The sequence below is a fragment of the Lonchura striata genome, chromosome 2 (genome assembly GCF_050655825.1).
Source record: "Lonchura striata isolate lonStrDom1 chromosome 2, ASM5065582v1, whole genome shotgun sequence".
In the NCBI taxonomy this organism is placed as follows: domain Eukaryota; kingdom Metazoa; phylum Chordata; class Aves; order Passeriformes; family Estrildidae; genus Lonchura; species Lonchura striata.
This window is the reverse complement of record NC_140704.1, coordinates 69,122,090-69,135,172: the sequence shown is the minus strand read 5'-3', so window position 1 is coordinate 69,135,172 and position 13,083 is coordinate 69,122,090. Positions and strand designations below refer to the sequence as shown.

Below are 13,083 nucleotides of genomic sequence, written 5' to 3'. Positions count from 1 at the left end.
TATCATTATAACGACATGAAAACAAGCTTCTTTATATTATAGTCATTACTCAGTAGTACTGTTTTCATAATGTACTTATATCCTTTAAGGACAGGAGAGACCATTGTGAACCACTATTCCATAATGTATACCAAGGAATTTTAGTCATTAGTCTCTGCAGAAGCCCATTCTGGTGATTAGTTGAGTTTAAGTATGTATTTTACAAAAAATTGTGCAAAAGCTTAAGATGGATATAACTGCTTATTTAATCCCCATTCTAAGAGGCAAGCACAATAGCTGTATAGAAGTCCCTTATATCCTGTAAATCCTTTATAGGAACAGAAGAGTTCAGAATCTGACAATTATTAGTCCAGCACATTACACAAATGATCTTTATAAATGTACATTTGTTGCTGCTTACAATGTGTGTTTTTAGTATTAAAGTGAACTGACGTATGTGTTCATAGTTATTCATAGTTCTCTCACCTACTTCCAAGCAAATTGATTAAATCAGTAACTTTATTGAATATAATTTTATCTACTCTATATAGATATGACATTAAACAAATTTTAAATTTTTCCTTTGCATGAAAATGTTCCTAATAATTAACAAAATTTAATAAATGTGACTGATATGATATGTCTGATTCATTTAATTAGTGAAACACATTCTGTAAAACATGGACAGTTGATGTAAAGATATTTCATCAGGATTGGCTTGGCTCTTGGGTTAAAAGACACTAATGTAGGAGGAAGAAAGCTTCTATTGTTTTTTTTTTTATATAAACCCAATTAAAATCTTTTGATTTTCAGTTTAAAAAAGACTTAAAGATTTGTTTTAGAAAATATTCAGCAATACATCAGTTGGCTGTGCAAATGGTAAAAACAGTGAGTCAGTAAGCTACACTAGCTTAATTGTCCTTAGCAGAGAGGTAGTGTATATAGCACAGCATGGATTACTTATTCATACATTGTAAACAGCTTTCATGACAATGGACTGATCCAAATCCTGTTGGCATCAGCCAGTGCACTCCTACTTTTATCATCAACTTCCATTCCAACTTGGAGCCTGGTCCAAAGCCTACTGAAGTTGATGAAAAAGTTGTTACAGCTGAGGTGATATAAGGACCTAAACAAGCTGTTCTGGAATTTGGTATACTACTTCTTTGAACAATCTTTTTCTTGATTCTTCTGTTATTTTTGACAGCACCCATGTCTTGTGAGAACTTTTATTGAATAAATGTTGATATTTAGCTCTAACTCTCTAAATTGATGTAATTCTACTGAATGTTCAAAATGTGTCCTGCCCATAGCTATGAAGAGTATGACATTGTCAGAAGGAGCTCAAATATATTGTATATGTTTGTAGATAATTACATTTAAGTAGGCTAGCAGAGCGGTCATAATTTATGAATTGTCTACAAATAAAATATGCAATTGATTTAATTTAGATCACCATGGATCATTGGTAAATGTGACCTAGAAAGATATATATTTTGATCTGAAGCTTAATGTGATCTTATTCCTTTAAAGAGCATAATATTAATCAACAGCTTGTAGCCTTTGGGGCTTGAGGTACTGTCTGTTTCCTAGATGTTTTTAAACATTTATTGACAATGATCTTCTCAGTGTTCATAGGATAAAAGTCACAGTTTCTTTTACCTGTAAGACTTTTCTCGGACACAAGGACATAATTTGTTGATCCATTTAAAAAATGTTGGTGTCCCACAAGCCTCACAACATGGACAGTTCAAATAAACTGGAAAAGGAAAAGTAAACTTTTTTCTGTTTCTGTGAGGTTGATACAAAATGACATTGTGAGAACATGTAGGATTTCTCACTGAAGATGCAGTCAAGATAATGATATTCAGATCGCTCCATAGTGTATTTGTGTGTAATCTTTCAGAGTGGGGGAACTCATCAGGTCTGGATTGAAGGATGTTACTTATACATGTCCTGATTCATAGCCATGTTCTCAGAAATTTCAAATATGGAGTGCAAATAGTAAAGAAAGACAAAATAATTTTTGTCCATAGGATGTCGTATCATACAAATTCCACTTCCTTTCTTCAGTCAAATCCATTTCTGCTGCAGTCTTTCTCTACAACAGAATTTAAACATAAAGGTTCTGTTCTTACTTTTATATTAGTTCCAAGTGCAAAATCTCTGATCATCCTCTGCTAACATATGGGTTTGAGATTAGGCCAAACAAATGTTTCGATGGGTGGGGAAAAGCAGGGGTAGGAATGGACTCCCCTTTGTGCTGTGCTTTTTCCAAAGAAAAGCTCAGTGTTCCAGTCCTGTGATGCTGTGCTTCCACAGGCCTCTTGGGTGCAGTGTCTTGGTCTGACCTCGGGGCTTTTACTTCTCAGACTACAATTTGATAACATCTGCTTGATACATTCTTGCTTTAAAATTAGCAGTAATAAGAGTGCTGGCTCCATTGTATGCTCTAGAGCTGCAAAGAAAAAGAGCCCCCAGTAGTCTAATAGCAGTGGGATTGCAAACAGATTTATATAATTTCACAAAGTATACAAGCTATAAATATTGTGTTTATTCTAAAGAAGGAATGTGAAATGCAGTCAGCAGATAAAATGTTTATTTTGTCACTGTCACATGTGTTTCTTCATCCTTTTGTGACCTCAGTGTGGTAATATCTAAATAGTTTGTTCTGAAGCACAAGACATGCTGTGTGAAGAGGCAGGAACAGGAGTACTCATACCACAGGAGGATCTTGACTGGTTGATCATCTCTTGCTGCTTATGATTAAGCAATAAGGAGAGAGGTACAGGGTATTTCCTGGGGATTAATAACTGATAGGGAGGAGTTAATGGCCTGAGGTGCAGCTGAGGGCCATTAACCCCAGCTGGTCATCAATCCTCATTAAAAACCTCTGCAACGCAGATCACCAAACACGGTGAAGGGCAAACCAATGTTTTAAGCACCTTTGTGATTCCCCTCTCTGTTGTGTCCTTAAATTAGTTCTGATTTAATTTCTGTTATTTCCTGGTATAGATGGTGCTTTTCTTACTGCAGCAGAAGTTCTAGTCAACAGTGGGTTTATCTCACCCAGTAGTTGTGTGAAAACTGCAGAGTTCAGGCCTTTATGTGCAAGTGGGAGTCCTCACTACTACAGCAGCAGAATATGGGGTGTTCTAGAAACTCCAGCATTTAATTACATAATGAAGAAAGTAAGTTGCAAATTTTATAAAAGACTGGTTTGTGAAATCCAAGTTTGTTTTTTAATAACATAGTACAGCCTATTCTGTTAAAACAACAGGAATTTTTAAGGGAAGGGCCCATGGTTCTTCCAGTTTTGGAACTGTTAAACTTTATTTTGCTGTGTTTCAAAAGATGTTTTTTTGTTTGGTAGCATTTGATACATAAACCATGTCCTAATTCTGCAAAAAAGCCAAGTATTGCAACTACATTTCGTGTTAGATGATAAGCATCGGGATATGTGTTTTTTATAATGGATTTGGGATTTCCTTAGGTTTTGAAACTTGCAAAATTTAGTGTTATGCTGGATATTTCTAGAAAGTCAGTCTTCTTGTAAGGGAGGCCAATCGTTAGCATGGTATTTATAATTTAGTGATTTTGTAGTTATGCTATTGCTCTGGGTTATTCCAAATAAGTTGTGGTGATAAAATATGAAGCCATGACAAGTGTTCTGAGAGTATTTTTGGAAATGGATAAAATCCCAAAACCTCTTTTCCAGGCCCTAGTGCTGACTTATCAGGATGGTAATACAATACCTGAGCAATATTGGAGAGCTCAGTTGGCCTAACTCGGGTGGGAGATGATTGTCTGTGCTCATTGTAGATGTCTATCTGAAAATCACCAGAAAGGTCTCTGCAGCCCTTACAACTTTGTAGAGATACTATCAAATGTGATAGGTAGACTTTTGGGGACAAGAGGCAGGTAAGAGATTGAAAGAGTATAATCTGGCAGCAGCACAGTGGAATCATTGAAGATGTTTTTTCCTTTGATCATAGTGAGAGCAGAATTAGTATTTGGCCTCTGTTTAGAAGTGCATGATTTTGCTCTACAGCTGCTGATGAACTCTGCACCCTGTGCTCATAAAATCGGAAGCCTTCTTCTTCTGGGTCTACACAAAGACCTGAGAGCTAAGTGATCTGAAATTTGAAAGGAGGAGAGCACAGGTAACCCCAGTTGCAGAAGTACTGTTTGTGTTATACCCCTTTCCTGATGCCGTAGAAAACAAAACAGTCCCCTTTGCAGAGAGTTGGAAACTGGTGAAGAATGCTGCTGAGTTTCACCACCTTGGAAAGCTTATCTCAGTTTGACTCAGGGAGAGGGTTCCGTGCTGTTTCCTAGTATCACTAGGAACTTGAATATGCAAGTAGTGGGAGCTTTACAGAACAAACTTGGATCAAAACAGCAGTTCTTTGAATGTAGTTATGGAAGGTATGTCTCAGTACAGCCTTGTCTTTTATTCAAAAGACTGAAGGCAAATATGTAAGGTGACTGCAGAAAGCCTGTTTCCCCTTCCTGGTTTGGACATGCTTTCATGTGTTGCAGGACTTACTGTCACCATTCATTTGAGTAAAGATAGGCATTCACAGGCTTATTTTCAGAATCATCCTCATGAAATAGATACCGATAGAGATACTGATAGAGACTCCTGTTCCATGGAAAGGCTGAAAACATTGCTTGGATCCTTATATTCTGCATAATAAAAGCTGAAGAGAAAGTCTTCTACATTAACTCTATGCATATGGGACTTGAGGAGGATTCTTAACTGCTCAAAGAGTATTTTGAAAGGAAATTCAGAAGAAAAAGACGTTTTATAAAGGAAGCTTAAAGGGAAGCTCTTGTCTTGTACAGTCAAAAGTATTTCACTGTGTACAGTTTTGCTTATGGCAGGCTTCTGAATGCCGTTTTACTGTATGGGATGATTTGGACTTCCTTACTAATTTTGAAGTTTCATATCAGATACCTCTGCCAGAATACCAGTCCCTTCTATTATGCTGTGTTCTTGTGGCTGTAGGTCTTACAGTGGCTTGTATTTTTCAATTCCAGGTATCAAGACTAGAATCTCATTTTTAGAATCTGCAAATACTGAAACTGGCAAACTTGCTTTAAAGTGTACATTTTGAAACTAACTTGATCTGTAGCTGTTTTAGCACAAACAGCTGTGTAAGGCAAAATATCTGCATTTCTGTGACCTCTGCACACCATATAAAATCTGATGCTTTTCATGTTTCAAATACTGTTAAATGCTATCCTACTTGTTTCTGTTTTAAGGGAAAAAGAATAAAAATACAGGCTCTAGAGTATGTGTTGGTGGTCCATTCCTTCATGTGTGTTTCATATAAAGAACATCCTTAGTCCTTCTCTAGGTGCTGTAGAGAAGGCACTATCTGTTGAAGGGAGCCAAGTGTGGCACTTTATTGCGCTGGGAGTCATGATTGCTCAGCTGTGAGATTGCTTCCTGGAAATCTGTAGTGGAGAATCAAGCACAGTGCAGCAGCAGCCACATATGAATGTGGTAAGTGAATAGCTGTGTTTGTGCATAGGGGATAGCTGCCGAACTTGGAAAACAGTAGTGTCCTTTTGAGCACAACTGGCCAGTTGAGGACATACCAGTTAAATTGCTCTGAGAGCACAGCTGACAGATGACAGTGTAGGTAAGGATATATAATACAAGTCAGAAGGTTTCAAGGAGGAAGCAAACAAAGAGCCATCAGAGTTGTCTAAACATAGTGGTCTACAAAGAATTAAATCCCTTTTCTCTAAGTCCTTTGGCATCCCTGTCCAAGTCAGAAAGTCATGTGGGAGACTACCTCATGACTTTTCTTCACTTATTTATTATTTCATGTTTTAGGAAACTAACCTTCCCTGTTTTGATGTGACAAGTTTATAGCCTTCAGCCTTTTGTGTATTCTTCAAAAAGACCTTAACATCAGTTGATGTCTCAGCAATTTATTTATGACTCTACAGTGATATGGGCTTTTCCTCTTCTGCTGAATGCCAGTGACTGTGCTGTAAAATCTTTTTAAGGACACGATGTTAATGCTTTTGTGTTGCTGTTCACTTTTTACAATGGCTACTCACCAATGCATATTTTTTTCACTCTTTCCTTCTAAATCTCTGGCTTGAAAGGGAAGATGTTTTTCTTGGTTCATGGTTTAACACCTTCTGTGCTTTCTTGATCAATTGACTTGCATGTTTATTTTAAGTATGAAGATTCAGTGTTTTTATATTCATCCTGTTTCAGACTGATCATGGACTTGCTGCAAAACTTTAAAAAAAAACAGAAATGTTTATTCTTTCTACTCCTCAGCCTGCAAATGAAATGTGCTGAGTCTTCTGTCTTGTGTATCTCCTCCTGTACATCATAGGTTTTTCTGCCTTTGTCTTCATGCTGAGTAAGTCTTTACCTTCAGAGTCTCAGTATAAAAAGATGACATCATTATGGATTTCTAGTGTGTGATTATGGAGTGGTTTATTTTTATTTCTCAACTGTAGCTTTCAAGACAGGAGAGGTTAAAGAATTTTGACAGGATAGTCTACACTTGTGCTGCTTTGGCGCTGCTATGCAGGAACTCTGGCTTCAGTGGCAATACTCTAGATTTATGCTTATTGTAACAAGAAACCAAATCAATGTCTTTTTCTAGCTAAGTGTTTCAATATTTCAGTGGCCTAGACAATATTATTATTTGCAATAGTAGAAATCAGCTCTCTTTGAGAGAGTATGTGCTCTTTGAGTGTATGTGGTTCTGCTATACTTTACATAGTTACAAAATTACTTTATATCCCATCAAGTCAAAATATTCTTCAGAGGCTAGAATAATTCCCTATGCTTCCAGCTTTCACAATAACATGTATTGAGAATCTTAGTAAGAATATGATTAATAGTTTAAACACTCTGGATTTCTTATAATCCCCAAGTAACTGTTGAATGTTGTTCTTGTTCTTCCTTGTTTCACAGCTGTGTGAAATAACCAGTCTTATACCTGAAAGCTTTGGCTGGAATTTAGTTAAACAGAGCATTTGAAGCTCAGCTCAATTCTTGGTTATTTGTTGAAAAACTTTTTCCTGTTAACAAAAGTTTTCTGTCTCTATTCTAATCAGCCTAGTGGATCAATGTGCAGAAAATGACACACTGACCCAAGGTGCTGCTGAGTGTGGACAAATATTTGGAGATAAACAGAAGAAACTTGATGTGTTCAGAAGAATGTCACCTTCTTAAGCCTGGAATGTTTTCTTTGCAACATTTTTAGAGCAGTGGGATTTCCGTTCAGCAGGATCTGAGATTGGATTGACGTGAACTCTTGTGGTGTTAAGGTCAGAATTGTCCACTTCTTAGTTCTGCCTTTGAGCTGAGTATCTTGAAAGCCTTGCATCATCAGTCTTGTGGCACTCTGCTTGTCAGGATTCCAGATTGTGTCGCTGTGCAGCAAACCTGCTAAGCAGGCTCTCTTGGGAAGGGCAAATTTTGAAGAGCTATAGATTGGATAGCTCAGCTAGAATTTCCATGCTTTATGCTCCCATGCCAAGAACCAGATGAGATTGGGTTTCACATGGGTTTGGCCTTGTCTCTGTAGAATGGACCTTAGAGATCTCAGAGGCAGGATTTAAGGAATGGCAAACCTGGGAAGAGTTTTCAAGGACAGTGATTCTGGGACAGTGTGCTTAATGGGGCTGATTGAGCCTATGTACCTGATCAGGAAAACTGAGGATATCACTTAATACAGTATCAGATACTTAAGAAGGAGAAGGAAAATTAGCAAGCCTTAATTTCACTGAAATTCTGGAGTTCAGGAAGTCTTCCCTGGGCAATATGATGGGATCTCTTTACATTTCTGGTTTGTATAGAGACTAATACTTCTATATTTTAGTCTTGCTTGTCCTGGACTCTGGCATTTCCTGTCAATGAGAAACCCTGCTTTACTGTAACTTTAGTTGCAGCCCAGTGTCTAAATATGTTGCACATAAAACAATTCCCACCCCCAGCAAGTTTCTGTAGAGATGCTGACTTTTCAGAAATTTTCTTGTTGCTTTTGTGGCATGTACAGTATAATTTTACTATTTCTTTGACATGTGAATAGAGAATGCATCTGATATGTATGGTAGAAAATTTCAGTAGATACCTATGGGATAAGATTACTGTGATGCATTTTAAATGATTACAGCTGTTGGAGGTGGGGGCATTTCCTGCTGAGAGAAATGGAAAAACTTTGTGGTATGATTCAATGATAGGTATAGGAAAAGATGTATTCTATTATTTTTTTAATCAGAATTGCAGAAGAGAGACAGGATTGCTGCATGTATTGCAGCAAGTAGCTTCAAAAAGAAAAAAAAGAATAGTCTCATTCCTTTGCTGTTTCTGGGGGCTAAGGGACTAAATGACCTTCAGCTTTATGCAAATGGCAACATTGCAGTTTGTAAATGATGATAGCCATTTAAAAACAAAAGTCATCCCATTCTTCTGTTTTTGGCAAATGCCTTGTTGTATGCCAATAATCTGACAACAGTCTGTGTACCTTTAAAATGTATTTAAGTACCAGAATATTTCAAATAAATTTGAAGACTTTATTCTTGTGTACCCCTGCATAAATCAGGAGTCTGTATAAAGACAGGGGAGTTACTGTCACATGCAACTAGAGTGAACTCATAATAAGCCCCCAAATATTATAGATATTAGAAAGCACTAATATATATTGTTGATTATAATTCCAGTCACTGGTTATAAACCTCATGAAATGAATTGCCTCATTTATAATGCATACCATGGGACAACATCTAATTTGGTGACAAGCGTGGAGTCTAGCAAAGATTCAATAGAAATATCTGCTTAAATGACCATGTTCTCACCTAATTACATATATTTTCTAAAGCTTTGTTATTTAATATACCTGTTGTTATTATTAAATTGAATTTCACACCTTTAAAAATCTGGTGAATTAATGTCCTTTTCTCCATGAGATGCAAGGTTAGTGTTTATTTTAAATTGTGACTTTTTGTGAGAAAGATAAGAAAATCAACATATGCTGTTATCACTCCTCACTTTTGAAATAACAAGGTGAGGGCTATCCTTGAAAAGTAATTGATATTCCTGTACAGGTTGAAACTGATATACAAACAGATAAACAGACTCCATCTAGTGTGTGCTTTAGCTGAGAATGCCATACCAGTGGTTGTCTTACATGGCCTTCAGTTTCAGACCAGACCTTTGACCTTTTGGACTATTCTGGTGGTTTACTCTGGCCCTTTTAGATGCCTTGGGCCAAGGTAATTTTAGCTGCATAAGTAGACCACAAAACTACTGAAGTGATGCTGTCTAAGTTAATGTTGTGCTGTGGGTTGACCTTGGCTTGACACCAGGTACCTGCCAAGCTGCTCCATCACTCCCTTTTGCAGCAGAACAGAGGGGAGAAAATAGAATGAACCCTCACAGGTAAAGGCAGTTTAAGAAAGAAAAAGGAAAAATTGTGAATATGCAGTAAAAGGTAAAACAAAAACCCAAACCAAAATATTTTATTTTCTACTTCCCATGAGCAAGTGATGTCATGTCACTTCCCAAGAAGCAGTTGCTCTGGAAGAAAAGTACTGTAAATAACAAATAGCCCCCTGCCATTTCCTCCCCTTTTAATTTAGCTTTCATATCTGAGCTGAGCTCGTATTCTCTTGGTCAGTTTGGTCCTGGCTGTGTCCCCTCCCAAGATATCTCTCACCTCCAGCCTACTGGTGAATTTTGGGGAGACAGTGTTCATGCTGTTCCAGCCCTGCTCAGCAGAGGCAAAACACAGGAGTGTTCCAGTGACCAATGCAAAGCACAGCTCTGTGAGGGCAGCTCAGGGGAGAATTAACTCCATCTCAGGCAGACCAAATGGACACTGCCTGCTAGATGATCCTATGAACAGGCATAGGGAAAAGGTTCAATTGCATTTCCTTTAAAATGTCACATATACCTTAGATAACGGGTAGCTAAAATTCCACTGCTTATCTAGATGAGCAGGTAATAAGTCCACAGTTTAATGAAGGAACTGGCAATGAAATCTGGTTTTCACTAGTCATTGTTGCTAGTTAGCATAAGGAATGCTTCAATATCATTGGGAGATAATGCAGTGGTCATTATTGTATGACGTAAAGGGTGTAAAAGTATAGTTCTATGAAATTTTGTTCCTAATTTCTGGAAACTAGTTCTGGTCTGTAAAACAACCTGATCTGGTGTAAACTTCCAATGCATATGGTCTGGTATAAAATGGTGTATTTTTAATCATTTGTTTCTATGTAGCTTTGGTCATGGTAGTAGTGGTAGTGTGAGGTATCACTGCTGTTCTGGCAAAAGCTTCAATAATAAATGTAACCATGGTGAACTGAGCTGTGAGGTTGAATCCGTTTTTATCTGCAGTGTTTGCTTTGTTCCAGTCTGTTTTACCCATGAAAATTCATTACAAACAAATGGTGTTACTTTGAAGGGGGCTGTTGAGATGTAACAAACTGTGTGTGACTTGGTGCAGGACGGAGGGGAATGCTTTTCCTAAATGCATGTACAAAGCTTGGAACATGAAGAGAGATTGCTGAAACTTGTTCAGGTGGGGGAATCTTTTATATTACTGTTCTTGCAGGGTCACTCATTGAGTAAGAATTGTGCACATGTTCTGTCTTCTTTAATTGAGCAAATACTTTTATGCTTTGGGCTTTTTATACACATATAGGAAATTGTTGGTTTGGGTTCTTTTTAAACAACATTTGTATTAAGAAAAATAGTTCTTTCATTTAATCAGTTGTTTATCTTCTGTACTATTCTGGAATGCTCTCCCAAAGCCCTGAAATTCTGCACCTGCAGCAGGCTTATTCTGTAGTTACAGAACAGGTGCTGTGCCCTGAAAATACAGCCTTCAGGGGAGGTATCAGACACAGCTTAATTTATCTGTGTTTCTGTACAAAGAGAAAGAGGAGGGTAATAGCTGCTGGAGAATCTCTCATGTGTGGGATGGAGGCACCTATCTGCCACACTGACCTGAAGCCTTTGTGGGTTTGCTGCCTAGCAGGTGCTCAGACTTGGGATGGTGTGGGAAGTCTGCTGAGGCTTGTTTGTCTTTTTGACCGTCACCTCCTCCTGCATATGCGCCAGGACACCAGTGGTACTGACAGGGTATATGCTGAGTGTACCAAGATTAGCCATAAGGTCTGGGACAGGAATGAATAGTCACAGGGTTCTGGGACAAGAATGAGGCTTGTTTCTGAGTGGGATGTGTGAATTAGTGGCAGAGGGCACAGGTAAGGATGAGGTATCTGTGTCTCTTGTGCCTCAGTCCTCACTAGTGAGGTTTCACAGGTCTCTGTTCCTAATCAAAGAGTTCAAGAAAGACATTGAGCCCCATCAAGTGACAAGGACCATATCTGGGTATACTTGGGAGAACTTGACCCATGCAAGTCAATGGGACAAAGCAGGCTGTATTCAAGCCTGCTGAGAGAGCTGGTTCATGTATGTACAAGTGTGTGGTCTTTGAATAGTCATGGAAGAGCCCCAACTCCTGGACAAAGCCAAATGTTGTACCTATCTCCAGGAAAAGTGAAAAGTGCAGTACAGTGAAGGCAGGCTCCTCAGCCTATCTTCACTCTGTGGGAAAAGCGTAGAAGGTGTCCTCTTGGAGCAACTCTCTGCATAGATGTAGGAAGTGAGTGAGAACCAATGTCATGGACTGTCTTGGAGGAGAATCGCCTTCCCTGTGTGAGAACAGTCAGGAAATAGATTGCTTGGAGGCCCTCCATCACTGGAGGCTTTAAAGGCTCAACTGAATAAAACCCTGAGTAAGCTGGTTTGAGTCTAGCTGGCTTTTTTCAGGAATTAGTTAGATAACGGGCTTCTTGAGGCCCTTCTCACCTGGATGAGTCTGAGTCAAGGATTCTATAATGGGCAAGGTGGCAGAGGTGGCAAATTAATCCTGTTGTGCTACTTGTATGTTATGGCAGAGTGCCTCAGCAAAGCAGAGACATTTCCTTAATTACATGAAGATACAAGCCTGTTGATCTGCATCCATATTGCAGTTTAAGTAGGGGAGTAACTCAAGTGTAGGAAAAGAGAACTGCAGTTGATGAGGAGCTGGTGCATACATCTTATTATGGACTCTTTTTATCTAATAGTTTTCTTTGTCTGATTTTTTTTTTCCTAGTGCTTTAATTTTGTTATTTAATGGCCGTGATCCATTATGTTAGGGATATAGTTGCAAACAGAAAGACAGCAGATAAGTCTGTATGGGATTTTTAAATGGAGAAAATGGCATTAGCGAGCATACGATGTCCATTTGTGAGAGCTGGGAAGGAGAAAGACAAATCACAGATTTGTAACTTAGAAATTAATGCAGTCAAGCAAAACTTCTTTTATGTGGACTATGAGGATCTATCTGCAGTTGGATTTTTATACTATGATTGGCATTACACAGATGGGAAAGGAGGATAATATGGTGAGAGAAGTGTCAGGGCATGAAAGCACAGCAAAGTGTGCTAGTGGTTTTTCTGGTTTTGTGCTTTTCACAAATGCTGCTATTCATAGGTCATCTGAATGGAGGATTTGCTTGACATTGCAGAAAATATTTTCTGCATTCAGTGTAGGAACATTCTCTAAGTCTATTCTAGCTGGTGGCAGTTTTGGACACAATGCAATGTTGATAATTTGATTGTTTACCTAGTATGAATCTTGCATGAGAAACATGGAGACTACAAAGCAGCTTTCAGTTTGCACTTGTCAGTGAGGATTCTGAAAAGGCTATTCATACTGGCCTAGTAATGTGCAAAGAAAAATAATCCTTTTGAATTAGGATTTATGAATAATCTGGATTTCTGTGCAATGGATATATTCACCAAGATACTTGAGGAGAGAGCCTTTTATTTTTTTCTTCATATTTTTTCTTCCTAGAAAGGGGCATGTACTGCAGTCAGGCTCTGCATGTGGGAACTTAAATACACGATGGAGCAGGAAACAATGTGAATTTGGAATGAGTTGCATTTCTCTGCTGGCCTCAATACTGTCAGAACAGTCTGTTTTCAGAGAACATGCTCTTTCCCAGAAGCTTCCAACTCCAGAAACTCTTTCAGGTAGCAAAGAGCAGTTAATTGCCTCCCACTACT

General features: G+C 38.3%; 1 protein-coding gene across 16 annotated transcripts in view; it reads left to right on the top strand.

Annotated features, from left to right (window-relative positions):
• Positions 1 to 13,083, top strand: part of LOC116183231 (uncharacterized) — a 274,914-nt gene that overhangs the window by 20,372 nt on the left and 241,459 nt on the right. The window contains exon 2 of one of the 16 annotated variants that reach the window (XM_085571525.1): positions 1 to 13,083. This exon is cut by the window's left edge and continues 15,026 nt beyond it; it is cut by the window's right edge and continues 35,720 nt beyond it. The exons of the other annotated variants lie outside the window; for them this stretch is intronic. The gene's annotated coding sequence lies outside the window, so the exon portion shown is untranslated. 16 annotated transcript variants of the gene reach the window in all.